This window comes from Colobus angolensis, unplaced genomic scaffold, assembly GCF_000951035.1.
Source record: "Colobus angolensis palliatus isolate OR3802 unplaced genomic scaffold, Cang.pa_1.0 Scaffold251, whole genome shotgun sequence".
Classification (NCBI taxonomy): Eukaryota; Metazoa; Chordata; class Mammalia; order Primates; family Cercopithecidae; genus Colobus; species Colobus angolensis.
The window spans coordinates 3,766,227-3,782,548 of NW_012115722.1; the positions used below are offsets into that span (position 1 = coordinate 3,766,227).

Below are 16,322 nucleotides of genomic sequence, written 5' to 3' on the forward strand. Positions count from 1 at the left end.
AAAGGACAAGTATTGCAGTATTCCACTTATATGAGGTCTCTAGAGAAGTCAAATTCATAGAGACAGAAAGGAGGATGGGAGTTGCCAGGAGCTAGGAGGAAGAGGAATGGGAAGCTGTTGTTTAAAAGGTAAGGAGTTTCAGTTTTCAAGGTGAAAGAAGTTCTTTGGATGGATGATGGTGAAGGTTGCACAACAGTACTAATGCACTTAATGCCACCTAAGTGTACACTTAAAAGAGTTAAAATGGTAACTTTTATGCTATGTGTATATATATGCACATAAAAACATACAAATAAAATATAAAACCTATATAACATACTTACTGTGGTGCCTGGCATAATAAATGCTAGGTTTAAAACTAAATAAATGAAATAGGATACCTTTTGCAAGAATGAGTGATGTCAAAGAGTTTTATAACCTGTGATGTGCCATCAAAATACATCATGTTCCCACCATGCTTCACCTGCAAGGTGAATTCTAGTGGCAGTGCACTACACCCAATGCGACAGTCAGTCGCTTCTGGAAAGGCTTCCTTTCCCACCACTTCCCTGCACATCAGCTTCTTGGCCTCTCTGCTGATGGGCAGTGGATGCCCCTAGAAACCGATGCAGACAGGTGTTTGGGCATCTCACTGTTGACGGGAAACCAGAAGTAAATCACCCTCTAATTTGTTGGCCGATGAGTCCAGATCTTCATGATCCATGACTTGTTGGATGTTGTGTTTCAAAGCAAAGCTCAGCAGTGTGTGGTTTTGGTAGTGTGGGAGAGAGGGCTTGTCTGAGTGTGGGGAACGTAGGGAATGCAGCCCACCACCCAGTCCTCGGAAGACTCGCCAGTGTTACTGCTGATCCCAGTGCTGAAGGCAGGTTTGCATTTCAAGTCCCGTGTCCACTCAGGAGGGAAAGCGGTCTGGGCTCTCTGGCCAACTTAAGGGAGATCAGAAGTTCTCTTATATTTAGAAGCTTCTACCCCTACTTGCCTCAAAAGAATGCTGCCACATCCACACTGGCACAGGGCTACTCAGGCTCAGGGAGTGTCCCTGGGGTTTAATAACTTCCTTCTTTTCCTCTTAGGCACAGCCCAGGTCCAGGAGGCAGGAGACATGGGTCTTGCCCTGCCACCTGCCATCAGCATCCCAGGAAACTTGCAGAGACACATCTAACTTCCCTGCACCTCAATCTCTGGTACTGGAAAACTGGGACTCATTGTTCAGATGCGAGGTGGGTTGAGGAAAGGAGAAGGTGCTGGTGATGAAGAGGGCCTTGGAATGAGAGTAGGGGTCATACTGGCTACAACTTCTCCCATTCTCTGCCTGAAGCTCCTTTATGATTGGAGAGGCTGGCAAGTGAGGGAGGCAAGACCATCAGCTCTGGAGTCTGATGGCCCAGGTTTCAGATCCCAGTTCCACAACTTACTGACCTGTTTCAGTTTCCCCATCTGCAAAAGAGATTAAAAAACAAAACAAAACAAAACAAAACAAAAAACAACCATGCCTACCTTGTGTCATTACCATGAGGATTAGCTAAGTTGATTATTGTTAAGCAATCAGCACAGTTCCTGGCACATAGTAAACTACAGGCAAGTGCCTGGTTTCCTTGTTCCTGTTGCACTTGACAGAGGACTTGCTTAGTAGCGAGCTCTCTCTCCCCTGATCTGTGTGGCTCTGGTGTGTGGCCTAATAGAAGCAGATCTAAAGGGCTGGTGAGGATTGGGTGGAAAAGAGATTGTGAAACAATGATCAACACAGAAACTGCCCTGGAGATTTTCTAAAAGGTTCTCGCATTCCTTTAATTAACTTCCATGAGGGGAAGACAGTAGTCAAATTAATAAGTCAGGAGAGAATGCTGACATTTAGGGAAAGAAATGAACTTTGATGTCAAACAATCTTCAGTTCAGATAGACTCTCGCTGTGTGGCTTTAGGAAAGTTGTTTAACCTCTCTGAATCTCAGTTTCTGTATCCAAAAAGTGTGCATAGCAATCCTTTCCATTCAGGGTTCCTGTGAGAATTAAAAGAGATGACTAAGTCAATATCTAGCTCAGCCCTGCTGTCTTAAACACACCTACAAAATTTTGCAGCTCTTCCTATCAAGAGGTTGAGTTTATTTTCCTGTCGCTGAATATGGGTTGACCTTGTGAGTGGCGTTGATCAGAAGAATGCAGTGGAGGTGACCTTAAGGGATAATACAGCTTTCACCGGGGCAGTCCTGAAGCACTGCCCAGAGACCTCAGATCAGGAAACTGGTCTAGCCTTCTGGAAGACAAGAGGCCCCAGGGAGGAGCATCAGGGTATCCAGTCAAGTGTCCCAGCACATCTGCTAGACATGTGCCTGAGGTCATCTTGGGACCTTCCGGCTGAGACAAGCGGAAAATCACACTGCCAGCTTACAAAATTGTGAAGCAATTCTGGTTGATTGAAGTCATCCAGTTTTGTGGGGAGGTTGTGTTATATAGCAAAGGCTACTTGAAACAGCCCTCCGTATAGACTGGTTGAATTGAATAACCGTAGAGGTGAAAATCCCTCGAAAAACACAGCACATGCTTTTAAGCACAAGCTGCTATTATTATTCATACCGACTAGTTATAATAAGAATACAATAAGAGATAACAATGTAACAATCATGGTTGTCTGATGACTTCTTATTTCCTGTCCCCTGGGAGAAGACCACAGTCAGTTGGAACAGGTTTTGACAGGCTCGAATAAGCAGCAAACTTCTTTGCACACAAACATTTTAAACCTCTCTGTCTTTTCCTGTCTGTAATAGCTCTGCATCGCCTCACTGGGCCACCTGGGATGGTGCCACAACTCCTATTAATATTGCCATACGTGGCAGCATTGCACTCGAGTCCCACGCTCTCAGCTGCCTGTGTGTGGCACAGAGCCTATTTTTAGTGTTTTACATCTATAATTATGTATGTTTCACTGCCTCTCAAATGCATATTTGCTCTGGGGAGAGGTTGTGCTTATGTAATCTCAGCTATTTTTGATAGGACAAAATGTGTTATACCAACCTGCTAAGTCTCATTCAACCAGAGCAAACAGTCCAACAGTCTCGTCCTCACTCAAACTCCCATGTAAGCAGGGGTGATATTGGAGACATTTTGAGTACTGGTAAAACATTGTCACTGACAAATCAGAATAGAACCAGCCATTACATCACATTGGTGTGTATAGCTCTGTTTTTAAGGGCCAATTCAGACTACAAATCTATTCATGATTTTTACAAATTAACATTCCCTGCAAGGAAACCCATCAACTGGGAAGGGGAGCTCAGTGTGATGTTGGTGTTATCCGGATGACATCAGCCTTGCTAACTGCCTGGATCAGTTTCCCAAGGTGTCACGTCCTTGGCCAAGAAGTTTTTCCAGTGCAGTTTTCTAGCTCGGAAGGTAGAAGAACTGGCAAAGTCAAGACCAGCTTGGTGGGCCTCAGTGATGGAGATCTGGGGCCCAGGCCTAGCAAATGAAGCAGGTAACCTGGGGAGGCCCCCACTGTGGATATGCTGCAGAGATCCAGACAGGGAGATGGGTGAGGGTCAAAGCAGCTGAGCAGCTGACAGTGGGAAGCAAGCAGATAAGGGCAGGATCCCAGGCCTTTTACTCATTCACTTACTCATTCACTGGATATTGACGCGAGTGTCTACTGGGAGCCAGATACTGCCCTAGTTGCCAAGGAAACAGATAAAAACCTCTAGCTTACTTACAAGATATCTGTTTTTCTCTATGTATTAAAATGTTCAAGTAGAAAACTTAGAAAATACAGAAAAGAATAAAGAAGAAACCCCATCTTCTGGATCGTCATCTCTTGAAGACCATCCTTATTAAGGTCTGACTCATCTCCTTATTTGTACATGGTATATGCTTTTTAACGTCAGAATTGGGATTGTATCATATAAACTATTTTTCACTCAGTATTATATTTCCAGAAGCTTCTTACACCTCTAATAGTTTTTGTGAATATGACTTTCAGTGGCTGCAGAGAATCTCATTTTGGGGACTTGCTATAAATTATATAATGGCCCTCAATTCTCATCAATGTTGCCTCCAAATAAAAAATATTATATTTCCCCTAAAATTGTCATTTATGGCCGGCCATGGTGGTTCATGCCACCATGATCCTAGCACTTTGGGAGACTGAGGTGGGCAGATCACCTGAGGTCAGGAGTTTGAGACCAGCCTGGCCAACATGGCAAAATCGTCTGTACTAAAAATACAAAAGCTAGGCGTGGTGGCACATGCCTGTAATCCCATCTACTCAGGAGGCTGAGGCAGGAGAATAGCTTGAACCCCGGGAGGTGGAGGTTACAGTGAGCCGAGATCATACCACTGCACTCCAGCCTGGGCAACAAAGACTCTATCTTAAAAAAAAAAAAAAAATTGACATTTATATGCCACAAAAACATGCCACCTAGTACCTTCATGAAAAATGAAAATAGAGTGGTGGTCTCTTCTATTTGAGAAGTATATCAGAACATAAGTGAGTGAAAGTTATAGTACTATATCAAATAACCTTAATTTGCTCTAGTTTGTACAAAAATTGTTAAACTTCCATATTTTTTCATACATTATTTTCACTATTATAACTAGCCAAATGGTAATAATTGTCATTGGCAAGAGTACAGAGAAATGAACACTTATACATTTCTATCGAGAGTTCAAATTTCACTGTGTTGAAAGATTTTTAAATGCTCAGACCCAGCATTCACCTTCTAAGAATTTATGTTAAGGAATTAATGTTATAGATGTGTACAAAGATTTATGAAAAACAATATTTATATCAGCATTATTTTTGTGCTTAATACATAGTAACTTCTAAAAATGGAAGCTATAATTACCAGTACTAGCATCACCACTTCCTTTTCCAGCCCCATCTGGCTTTTAGAATAAGAATATTATAATTAATACATTTTTACATTGGGTTTCATCTCTTTCCAGAATTATTTTTTGACACTTACATTGTTTTATAATCACGTTAACTGCAATTATTAAGAAATTAACTTGAAATTTTTGGTTCTCTGTTAAGCAATGTTTCTTTTATGTTGCTTTTCCTCATATCTGAATTATTTATTTTGCTTCATTTTTCAGCCACCTGGAGCGTTTCTTTGATGATTTTTGTTTTCAAGAAGTAATAGTCACCACTTATGTTGTTTATGAATCTGTCCGCATAAGATTATCTGCACACTTTCAGAGGGCTGTGACTGGGATTGCAGACACCACGCCAGGAGTGGAAGCACAAAAAAGATTACAAATATGTAAGAACGGCACCTTGGCTGCATATAGTCTTAGTTCTCAATCTCAATCCTCTGAAAGTTTGTGGATTTTGATAACATTTTATCTTAGAATTTGCTAAGAAGTATGGCCTAGTGCAATTTCTTTCTTTCTTCTTTTGGAGGCAATTTGGGTACTTCTACCCCCCACCCCAGAGGACTAAATAATTATAGGATTTTAAATTTTGTTATCCTTGAAATGCAAACATTTTAGCCATGTATGCATCAAAGAACTCTTAGAGGGGATAGCAGATCTTTTCTTAGAAGGCCATACAGCTTTCTAAGTAGGTCATAGGGTCTGTAGTGGCCAGCATGCAATTCTGCTGTTGTAGCAGGAAAGCCGCCAGAAACAATGTATAAATGAGCAGGCATGGCTATGTTCCAATAAAACTTTATTTGCAAAAGCAGGTGAACAGCCTGCCGGGGCAGTTTGCCTCTAGATTCTACAGACACAAGTCTTGCTTCAACTCAGGGGAATTTTCTGTCACATCTTGAGTTATTTTTTCTCTTTCATTTGCTCTGTTGCCACCATTTAAAAACCTTACATAGAGATCTGTAGCTTCCTTTGTAGCTTCCTCTCTCCTTTTTCTTTCTCTCTTTTCTTATTTTCTCCATTTCTTGTCTTCTTTTCACTGATTCTGGGAGGATTCTTTGAACTCACTTCTAAATTCACAGAGTCTGTTTTCTGTTCTATTCAATCTGCTCTGTATTGCCCTAACGACACTAGAAAATTTTCATGATTATGCTTTTCACTGGGAAACTGTCTTTCTGGATTTCAGGGATTTCCATTAAAAGAAACAATATCTCTAATCTTATGGGAAATACCAAAATTAGAGATCACTTTCACCCTTGTTTATTGGTATAGTTTTACATCAAGAGAGAGTATTTGTTTTGATTTCTCAAAATAAGCTCTGTTTTTTAAATCACAGAAACTTTTCCTACCTCTGTTACATTTTCTTTTATTGTACATATTTGCAGAGAGAAAACCGTTGATCCACTGTTACAACTTGAGAATGATTCTGTTGGAAACTTATTTAAATACGTTACTCACAGAAGGGAAAGGATTTGTTGGTCTATTCTGTAGGTATTTTTCTGGTTTGGAGGTTCAGTTGACTATGATGAACAGAAAGTGGGTGAGTGGGAAGGTGCAGCAGGAAGATGCACCATTTCCTGGCGGTTTCTTTTCACCCTGTGCAGGCACTGGGGCAGCAGCATCCGCAGTCATCTGCAGGGCTGAGATTTGCTCACTCCACTGCTAGGGACCCTCTCCTGCTCGTCCTCACCTAGCCTTCCCAGTGAGGGCTCCATTTACTCTCCTACTGAGGCAGGAGGCAGAACTCGACTCTGGAGGTGGGGCTTGGACACCAGACCTAATTGAGGACCAGCTAAAACAGGTGAGGGGCAGAAGCCCTTCCCCATAAGACGCACCCATCAGTGTGCCATGTCAGTTTACCAGTGCCATGGCAACACCCAGAAGTTACCCCCCGCCCTTTCCATGGCAACATTCAACAACCCAGAAGTTACCTCCCTCATTCTAGACATTTCTGCATGGACCACCCCTTATTTTGCATGTAATTAAAATTGGGTATAACTACGAGTACAACGGCACTTCTAGGCTGCTACTCCGGGCACACAGCTTATAGTGCAGGCCTGGTCTGTCTTCTGTACATTGCTGCTTCAATAGAAGTGGCCGTTTAACACCACTGTCTTGCCCTTGAATTCTTTCCTGGGGGAGGCCAAGAACCTCCTGGGCTAAGCCTCAAACCAGGGGCTTGCCTGTCCTGCATCAATATGGCAGAAAGGTTTATTATTGTCCCGGGCATGTACTTCTCTGCCATGACTGTACTACCAGCCCTAAATCGGGGCAGCAAATCCTTGCTTTCATTAAGTCTCCTTAGCAATACCTGTCTTTTCCTTCCCACACAATTTACATCACGTAAAGCCTGGTGTGAGTTGTGCTCTTGGCTGTTTCCTATAAGGGATAGTGGAACAATTCCTCAAGTCCTTTAATCTGCTCCATACCAATGACCCTGTGGTCCACCATAGTAAATAACATGAACCGAAGATTGAAGGGCTTTTGCAACTCCCAGGGAATCCCCTCCACTTCTGCAGGGGCCCTTCCCGTGCCTGCATTAGACAGCAGCCTTCCTTCAATCGCTTTCCTTCTCCATCACATCCTTTAAAGAAAAGTACTCAAGTTTCTAGGTTATCCATGGCTTAGTTTCTCGTGCTGATAGAGATTTTCTTTCTTTCTTTTCATGTTTTTGTTTTTTAGTTTGGCCATAATAAGATTTGGAGAGGCAAGGGAAGTAAACAGATAAACTCGAATCGCTCTCTGAAAATGGAAGCCACAGTTTCTTCTTGATTCCTTCTGACAACTTGAATTAACAGACTTGGAAACTTTTCTCTTGCGTCTTGCAGTAACTCATTTCAGTCAGGAGGCACTTGTGGTCCTCCTTGTTTGGAACAGTTCTGTCTTCTCATACGCCTGTGATTTTTCTTTGTTTGCTTATATCCGTTAACCCATTGCTAGGAGTTCTGTCAGAGATTGTGTGGGTCCCTGTGTGAACAATTCAGGCCAGGATGATGGGAGAATGGAATGGATTAAACTGAATGGAGTTGAGTTTGGCTGATTTGAAGATCTAGAAGCTGAAGGAAGAAGAGGGAGCTAGAAGAGGCCAGGGTAAGGAGATCAGCCTGGAAGGGAGTGGTGGCAGGAAGTTTGGACTCCCTGCTCAAGGTTCCTTTTCTGTGTTTGGTATTTGCATTGGGAGTCTTTTTATCGTAAGCGCAAAGTCAAACTTAGAGGGAGTTAATTGAGGAAGAGAAACCGAGGCTAGTTCTGGTTTCAAGTAGAGCTTAATTGAAAGTAAAAACAACATCCTTGAGAATCCAGTTTCTGTCACCTCCTTGTGCTTCCTGCTATGTTAGATTGATTCTGGGGTTCACTGTAGTGGCCCCTAAAACTTCTGGGTGATAAAGCGGCTACAACAGCCTCAGCCTTAACCCTCCTCCTCCCCACCAGCTCAATTCCAACAGCATAGAGCTTGGATCTTTCCCTTGGTTTCCACTAAACATTTTTTTAAATTAATAACAGCTTTATCGAGATGTAATTTACATACCATACAATTCACCCACTTAAAGTAAAATTCAGTGGTTTTAGTATATTCACAGAATTATACAACCATCAACACAATCACTTTTAAAAAATTTTCATCACCTCAAAAAGAAACCCCATTCCCATTAGTAGTCACTCCCCATCCCTCTTTCCCCCAGCCCTAGGTAACCACGAATCCACTCTCTGTCTCTACGGATATGCCTGTTCCAGACATTTCATACAATACGTGGTCTTTTGCATTGGGCTTCTTTTACTTTGTGTGATGTTTGAGAGGTTCACCTGTGTTGCAGCATGTGCCTGAATCTTATTTCTTTTCATGGCTGAATAATACTCCATTGTATGGATGCATCACATTTTGTTTATGCATTCATTGGTTGAAAGATACTTGGTTTGTTTCCACCTTTTGTCTATTACAGTGCTGCTGGAAACATTTGTGTGAATTATGTGAACATTTGGTTTCATTTCTCTAGGATATGTACTGAGGAGTGGAATTGCTGGGTGATATAGTTCACCTTTTGAGGAACTGGCTGTTTTCCAAAGCAGCTACACTATTTTACACTCACACCAGCAGTGTCTAAGCGTTCAATTTCTCCACTTCCTTGCCAGTCTTGTTCAGATCTCTCTATCTGGTGACAGCCATGTGCTTATGTTGTGAAGTCATATCTTATTGTGGACTCCCACTAAACTTTTGAGATTGGACCACCCTGAGTGCTGAGACCATTCCTGAATCAATCACTGTGTCAAGGTCCATTTTGTGTTGGATTGACCAGACCTGGGTGAAGAACCTCATCCTGGAGATCCTTCCAGACCATGTGGACTCAGAATGAAGAGAAGAGTTGACTCCAAGTTCAAAATCAGAGTCTTTACTAAAGTAAGAGGAGCTGGAATGCTGGTAAGATGAGAATTCGTGTCTACTAAAGCTCGGCTGCCAGTAGTCTGCTAGGGCTGTACCCTGACCCAGGCCTGGCTGTAAGTTGGCTTCAGGATTTAGTTCCAAGGAATTGCTGGTCTGGGTTTCCCCTTCACTGTGCCCCTGACACCATGGCCACTTATCTGTGGCACTGACCAGTTCTAGAGGCTTTAGCCTACTCTCACCTTCAGTTCTCACTGAAGCAGGGCTGTTGGTGAGGATCTGCAAAGACAGTTTTGAAATTTCTATCAAACAGACCACTCCTTCCCATTCTAGAAATCATGAATTCTTTAATCTGGCCCATCTGCCATGTATCTAACAGATGTTCCTCAGACCTCCCGGCCTATAAATACCACCCTTCGCTAATACCCAGTGTGAATAAGTTTTTTCTTATTTTTATTTTTATTTTTATTTTTATATACGGTTGGTCATTTTCTGGGGAATCTGGGAGATAGATAGGTATATGTTTATGTTGTTGTCTTCCTGCACTAGAGAAGTAACTCCAGCGTGCTTCCTGGAAACAGCTTATGACTCAAGCTATCTATTTCAAGACTGGGTTAAAAATGATCCTACTTCTACTAAAAACACAAAACTTAGCCAGGCATGGTGGTGTGCTCTTGTAGTCCCAGCTACTCGGGAGGCTGAGGCAGAAAAATCACCTGGGTGACAGAGGGACTCTCTGTCAAAAAAAAAAAAAAAAAAAAAAAAGATGATGCTACTTCAAAACACATCATGTCTCATTGGACACTCTCCACAAGGTCAATAATATAATAGAAGTCAGCTGTCACCTACTGAAGGTTTACTACATGGTTGGCACTGCGGAAAACACTTTCACGTATTACCTCACTTAATCATGAAATCCCCATGTTATTCTCACATTACAGGTAAGGAAACTGAAGCTCAGAGAGGTTAAGTGACTTGTCAAAAGTCACACAGTAAACCCTGACAATTCACATGTAGTGCTAGAATTTTTAAGTGACCCTGCCTACAACTGTGATCTTCCCATCACTTTGTCTATCCAGACCCTCCTCCGATCCTGCAGAGCCTCCTTGTGAATATGAGAAACCCATCCTCCGCTCCTGGTTTGGCCATCATCAGGGTCTGCCTGGCCTCTGGAGTAATCTGCTGTCTGGCTTCCTGACCCCAGTGTTGCTTCCTCCGATCCATTCTTTGCCCTCCAGCCAACATGAACTTTCTCCAGTGCAGCACTGATTGTATCACTGCCTGATTCAAAAGGCTTCAAAGCCAAGAGTTGGAAACTCCTCAGTGCAGGGCATGGCCAGGCTCCTGTGATACCGTCTCTCTTGCTGCTTCCACACCCTATGCTCTGCTGCTCATGTGAACCATTTGCAAGTCCATCAACACACCATGCTGCTTCTCACTTCTGTCTTTGCAACACTTGTCATTTTGTCTTCTTACCTCTGTCCCCACCCCTTACCCCTCACCAGTTTCTCTTCTCTGTGCGCTTCATCCTTCAAGGCCAAATCTATGTAGCAGCCCGTAGAAGAAGACACTTCTTCAAGACCACCACCACAGACATAGCCACCAGGCCTTTAGGCAGGGACGCAAAGGCCTCGTAGCTTCAAATCACAGCAGCCTACCTGGTTGGCCTGCTTACTAGGTTGTCCTCAGTGTCAGAATAGGAAGACTGCTGTGGTCATCTGGTTGACCTGAAATCCTTTTCTTAACAGAGTTTAAAGCTTAATCCATATTCCATATGGCCCAGCTCATGTTCCCTCGACCATTTCAACAACTCAGGCATAAGGAGCCTTGGCCAGTTTTTCCATCTGCAAATTGAAAGGGAATGTTTCCCCCAGATAATCTCCAAGGCCCTTTTCTGCTCTAAATTTCAAGATTGCAAGTACTATCTTATCTCAGGGTCTACACTCAGCTAAACATGGTCTCACATTTCCCCGTCTCTCTCTGTCTCCTGGCCCCTTGTTCCTTGGTTACTTTGGGGGTACAGCCTGCTCCTGGAAAGTCGTCTGGGCTGTAAGGAGTGGGTACTGCACTTCCATTATTCATGAGTCCCAGGGATGGCAGTCCTGCTGACTGAGGATTTGAGCCGCAGGTCCCCAGCAGGCTGCATGTCCTACTTGAGCAGGAATAAAAGGCCAGGTTGGATGCCTGCAGGAAGGGTAAACAAACCCATACATTTTCTACAACAAAAAAAGAAAGAAAGAACTAAAAGAAATATTGATTATGTGGCATTGAAGTGCCTGGGGCTTTAACAGACATTCAAAATTGGACGCATTGCTCAAGATCAATAGTAGGTTTTATGCTTCTGACCTAAAAAGTACCAGCTCTATGTAATTTAAACACTGACAGCCATGAGGATATCTCCTAGCATCTGGCCTGCTTTCCTCAGGTACCCTGGACACGTCTGCTGGCTTCTCTGCAGCCATTTTTCTTTTTTTTTTTTTTTTTACTGGAAGATGACAGTAGATAAATAAAAGGATTCTTTTCAGAAATGTGGAATCAACTGCTTCTGGTATCATTGCCTGAAATGGTAACCTCAGACAGCAGTGTTGCATGGCTGAAGACAGGGAAGTCAGCTTGTAGACAGGAGGCAGGGAACAGGGGTGGGTTTCTGAGGTTGGAAATGAAGGACAGGAGAGATGAGTGCTTCCTGGCCAACCTCCCAGGCCTGGTGCTGTGCTAGGTGCACACAGGTTCTCCCCTTGTCTTTGTGACAGCCCACGGGGTGGGAGGTGCCCGGTTTACAGAGGAAAAAAGCACAGTAACTTTCTTGATTGAGTGGGGATTTGGCTGCAGCTAACGGGGGTGGGGGGCGCAGATGATTTCTAGGGGGACAATTGGGTCTAAGAATTTTTATACATGCATATGCATGTGTATGCAGACACACAGTCACACATACTTCTTGTTGGCTGGGGGACAAACAGAAGCAGAAGAGGATGTCACTGTTGTGGCAATGGGCTCTGATGGCCTGAAATTCCATCCTGGCTCCATCGATCATCAGCTGTGACCTGAGACCAGTTACTTAGCTTGCCTTTCTCTCAGTTTCTTCATATGTAAGATGGGAGTGATAATCATAATTAATCATAATAATATCTACAGATTAGAGTTCTTGGGAAGATTAAAAGGGTCACTGCAGGTAAAGTTCAGCACGGAACAAGCACACGATAAGTGTTAGCAAACTTTAGTAACCAGTAGGCAGGCAGGTTTGGCAGAGAATGTGGCTGTTTCAGGTTGCCAGGATGCAGGTTGAGATGTTGATTTCAACAGTGAGTCCAGTTCAGCAGGGGCTGAAGTGGGCCAATACCCACCCCAACATCCCAGGCACATGCACACAGCTAAAGCATGGCACCAGCCTTTCAGGAGGTAGGTTCCTACCTGTAGCTCCAGCTGCCCTCACAATATCTCAGGCAGTGCCCTCGGGTCCTCACTGGAGGGGGCACCTTAACTGGGTGAGCCTGCAGCTTTTCTGGGTGCCTGATTCTCTTAACCCCCACCCAGAGACAATCTGTGCCCCTTCTGTGCTGGCTTTGTTTAGGGGCACAGAGTGCATTTGTTGGGCAGAGATGTAGAAAGTTTTTTTCTCCCCGTAATTTTGTGGCAGGATAAGACAGTTAATCTGTTTTGACATGCTATCTAAATGGCCCTCAGATCAGTATACGGAAGAAGCCATCCATAAGTCATGTCTTTTATACACATGTACTGGTGTGTACAACAGGGAGAGTTATATTGGCTGCGAGAGGCAGAATAATAATGGCCGTTATTATGGCGAATTCAGGGTCGCCACATTCACTCCACATATCAAATCCTCTTTCAATGAGGCCAGCTCCATCAGCTGTCAGATTCTATTAAATGTATCCCTCAGACCCACTGACCAGCTGACAGGAGAGAAACTCAAAACCACACACCCCCCATTAGCATCATAAAATGTGAAGTCAGCTGGAAGGGATGATAACAGAACTGAAAACAGAAGAGATGAAAATCTGCAATGCCCTTGTGTCCTCCTAAATAGAAACCCCAAGAGTTACAAACACACCCATAAAATACCAAGGTAAAAACAACAGCAACAACAACAACAAAAACATGACAAAGATCATCCTGTTGTATGCTTCATAACACAGAATGGTTCTTTTACCTTTTGTTAATGTGAGATTTGCATAAATGTTTCATGAGGTTAATACAATGCATAAATCAAAACGTTTATTAGGCAACATCTGTGCTGTTTTCCCAGATAATGCAATGTTTTTTCTGAGTCAATAAAATATAACCTATCATAAGGTTTGGTTGTTAAAATACTTGTGCAAAGGCTGTGATCATATTTTACGCTTTTGCAGATGCTCTGGTTCTACCAGAGAATTTCTTAATCAGACAAGAGCTCAAGAGGGCTGGCACCTTAAAAGAAGGTGTAGAGGTTCCCTTGGAGACAGAGTAAGAGAGGAGAAGAAAGATTTCTGTGAGCTGACTAGATTTGCTTCTCTATTTCTTCAATCTAACTTTCTAAATTTGGATTTGTTTGCCGAGATATTCACTTAATACTTGAAGGAAAAAACAATTAGATCTGTACTTAGAATCTACCAAGAAGCAGAGAGTGAGTCAAAATGCCCAATGGCTTTGTGCAGCTACAATCGTATCATGATATTGGTTCCATATGGGACTCTTTAAAGCAAAAAACAAAAAAAGTTATGAGACCAATAATTTTTAATGAAACTTGGCTTAGCTCACAAGCAAGTCCAGCAGATGAAACAGCAGCCCAAGCTGGAAACATGATTTTTCTTCTTCCTGGCAGGGATGAAAGAAAGCATCGTTTCAATTAAGAAAGAACCTAATGGAGATATGTTTTGTATTATCGATTTTATGCAAGTAGACATTTAGACATTCTCTCTCCACATCTTTAAGGGAGTCCCTCTCTTTCTCTGATGGCTGTGTGAGATCATTTTAAATGTGGGAGCTTTCCTGAGCCTACTTTTTGGGTTGGACTTTTGATGGAAAGTTTTAGTAAAAAATTGTTGAAACCTCTTGTCTCCATCAATTTGGGGCAGATTTCGGAGGTAGAGAAAGTTACCAGAAAACGAGGATGGCAGTCTATCTATCTGTCTATTATCTATCTATCTATCTGTCTATCTATCTATCTATCTATTATCTCTCTATCTCACTGTAGCATGAGATTTCCCAGTAGTGACATTTTGGCTGGATAATTCTTTGTTTAGGGGACTGCCCTGTGAATGGTATGATGTTCAGCAGTTTCCCTGGCCTCTACCCACTAGATGCCAGTAGCATCCTTCCCCCAGTTTGTGACAACCCCAAAAGTCTCCAGTTATTGCCAAATGTCACCTGGAGGGTAACACTGCCCACTAGTTGAGTGTTTTAGTATTTTTCATGAAATACTCGGACATTTGTTTACTGCCACATCTGGGTGTCCTCTGTAGAACTATTTGCTTAAGGACAAGCATGACTTTTTATTTAGGTAACATCTAAGTCTGCTCGTATCTAGTGGTCTAGCTGCGTCTGGGTTGGAAAAACTCCATATGTTAGAACACAGAGGAAGAACACGGGTTGTAAATGGCGGCCTGTGCTGTCCATGCAACTGTGGAATGAAATGAGCTACAGAAGGATCCTCTTGCCCAGGTTCCTGCCTTCAAATGAAACAACTAGGCTCAAAGAGAGTGGGTTCAGCCATCACAAGTGTCCAGCTGGGGTGGGGGATCTTCCCAGCACCTCCACCTTGTCTCTCCCTTGCACATCACTCCATTTTATATTTCCCGGAGCTCTTACTGCTATTTGAAATGATCTTGCTTATTTATGTGTATGCATTTGCCTCTATTTTCAATTGACTGTCTCCCCTACTAGAATGCAAACTCCATGAGAATAAGGACTTTGGCTTGCTTCAAGTGGCAATGTAGCCCTTTATCCAACCTTGAAGGCTTTGGTATCAGACCCAACATCTGCTGCTTATTAGTTACCCTGGTTTTGGGCAGCTATTTAGCTTCACTAAGCTATATTTTCCTTCTCCGTAAGATAATAATATTAATAACAAGATTGGCTCCTATGTGATGGAATTAAATGAGATCATACTTAACGGTGCTCCACAAGTATAAGCTCTTACTGCTCAGCCACCATGATACCTAACACAGTGGTGCCTGGCATGGAAAGGAACACAGTCAATGTTAGTGAATGAATGAATGAATGAATGAATGAACAAATTCTCTTGTGTCTGTCTCTGGTTTTATTTTATTTTTTTAAGACAGAGTCTCGCTCTTGTCACCCAGACTGGAGTGCAGTGGCCGGATCTTGGCTCACCACAACCTCTGCCTCCCAGGTTCAAGCAATTCTCCTGCCTCAGCCTCCCCAGTAGGTGGGATTACAGGCACCCGCCACCACGCCTGGCTTGTGTGTGTGTGTGTGTATTGTTAGTAGAGACAGGGTTTCATCATGTTGGCCAGGCTGGTCTCAAACTCTTGAACTCGGGTGATCCACCTGCCTCAGCCTCCTAAAGTTCTAGGATTACAGGTGTGAGCCACCACGCCCAGCCTCTAATTTTAAATTTCTTTTGTCACAGATGATAATTTGCTATCAAATCCCCTTTTCTATTTTCACTGGAACTGGAATGCCATGGTCTAATAGAATGTTTGTTTCTAAGCAAGTAATTATAGCAATCATATATAAATAAAATATATAGGGAACAATATATACCCCATTTTTTTCTTGGTAACATCCCAATTGGTGGTATGTTTTCTCTTAGGAAATATCATTCTCTGCAAAGAACTTCATTATTTTCTGAAATTCAATTTCATGCTGAGCCAGACAGTCTTCTTTTTCTCATGGGTTTGTGGGGAATCTGTCAATATCCCAAACTAGGGGAAAGTTGGGAGGGACAGTTGCAAGTGGAGTCCTTGGGTGAGAGGCAGTGCAGTTCTGGAAGTGAGATGCAGTGCTTGCATGAGAGGCAGTGCAGTTCTGGAAGTGAGATGCAGTGCTCGGGTGAGAGGCAGTGCAGCTCTGGAAGGGAGAGGAGTGCTTGGGTGAGAGGCAGTGCAGTTCTGGAAGGGAGAGGAG

At 43.0% G+C, this 16,322-nt stretch overlaps 1 long non-coding RNA gene across 1 annotated transcript in view; it reads right to left on the reverse strand.

Annotated features, from left to right (window-relative positions):
- Positions 1-1,758: 1,758 nt before the first annotated feature.
- The window catches only part of LOC105514947, a 16,832-nt gene continuing 2,268 nt past the window's right edge, over positions 1,759-16,322 (reverse strand). The window contains exons 2-3 of the long non-coding RNA XR_001002244.1: positions 13,992-14,048; positions 1,759-1,998 (exon numbers count right to left, since the gene is read on the reverse strand). This is a non-coding gene — a long non-coding RNA (uncharacterized LOC105514947). The remainder of the gene's footprint in view (positions 1,999-13,991; positions 14,049-16,322) is intronic.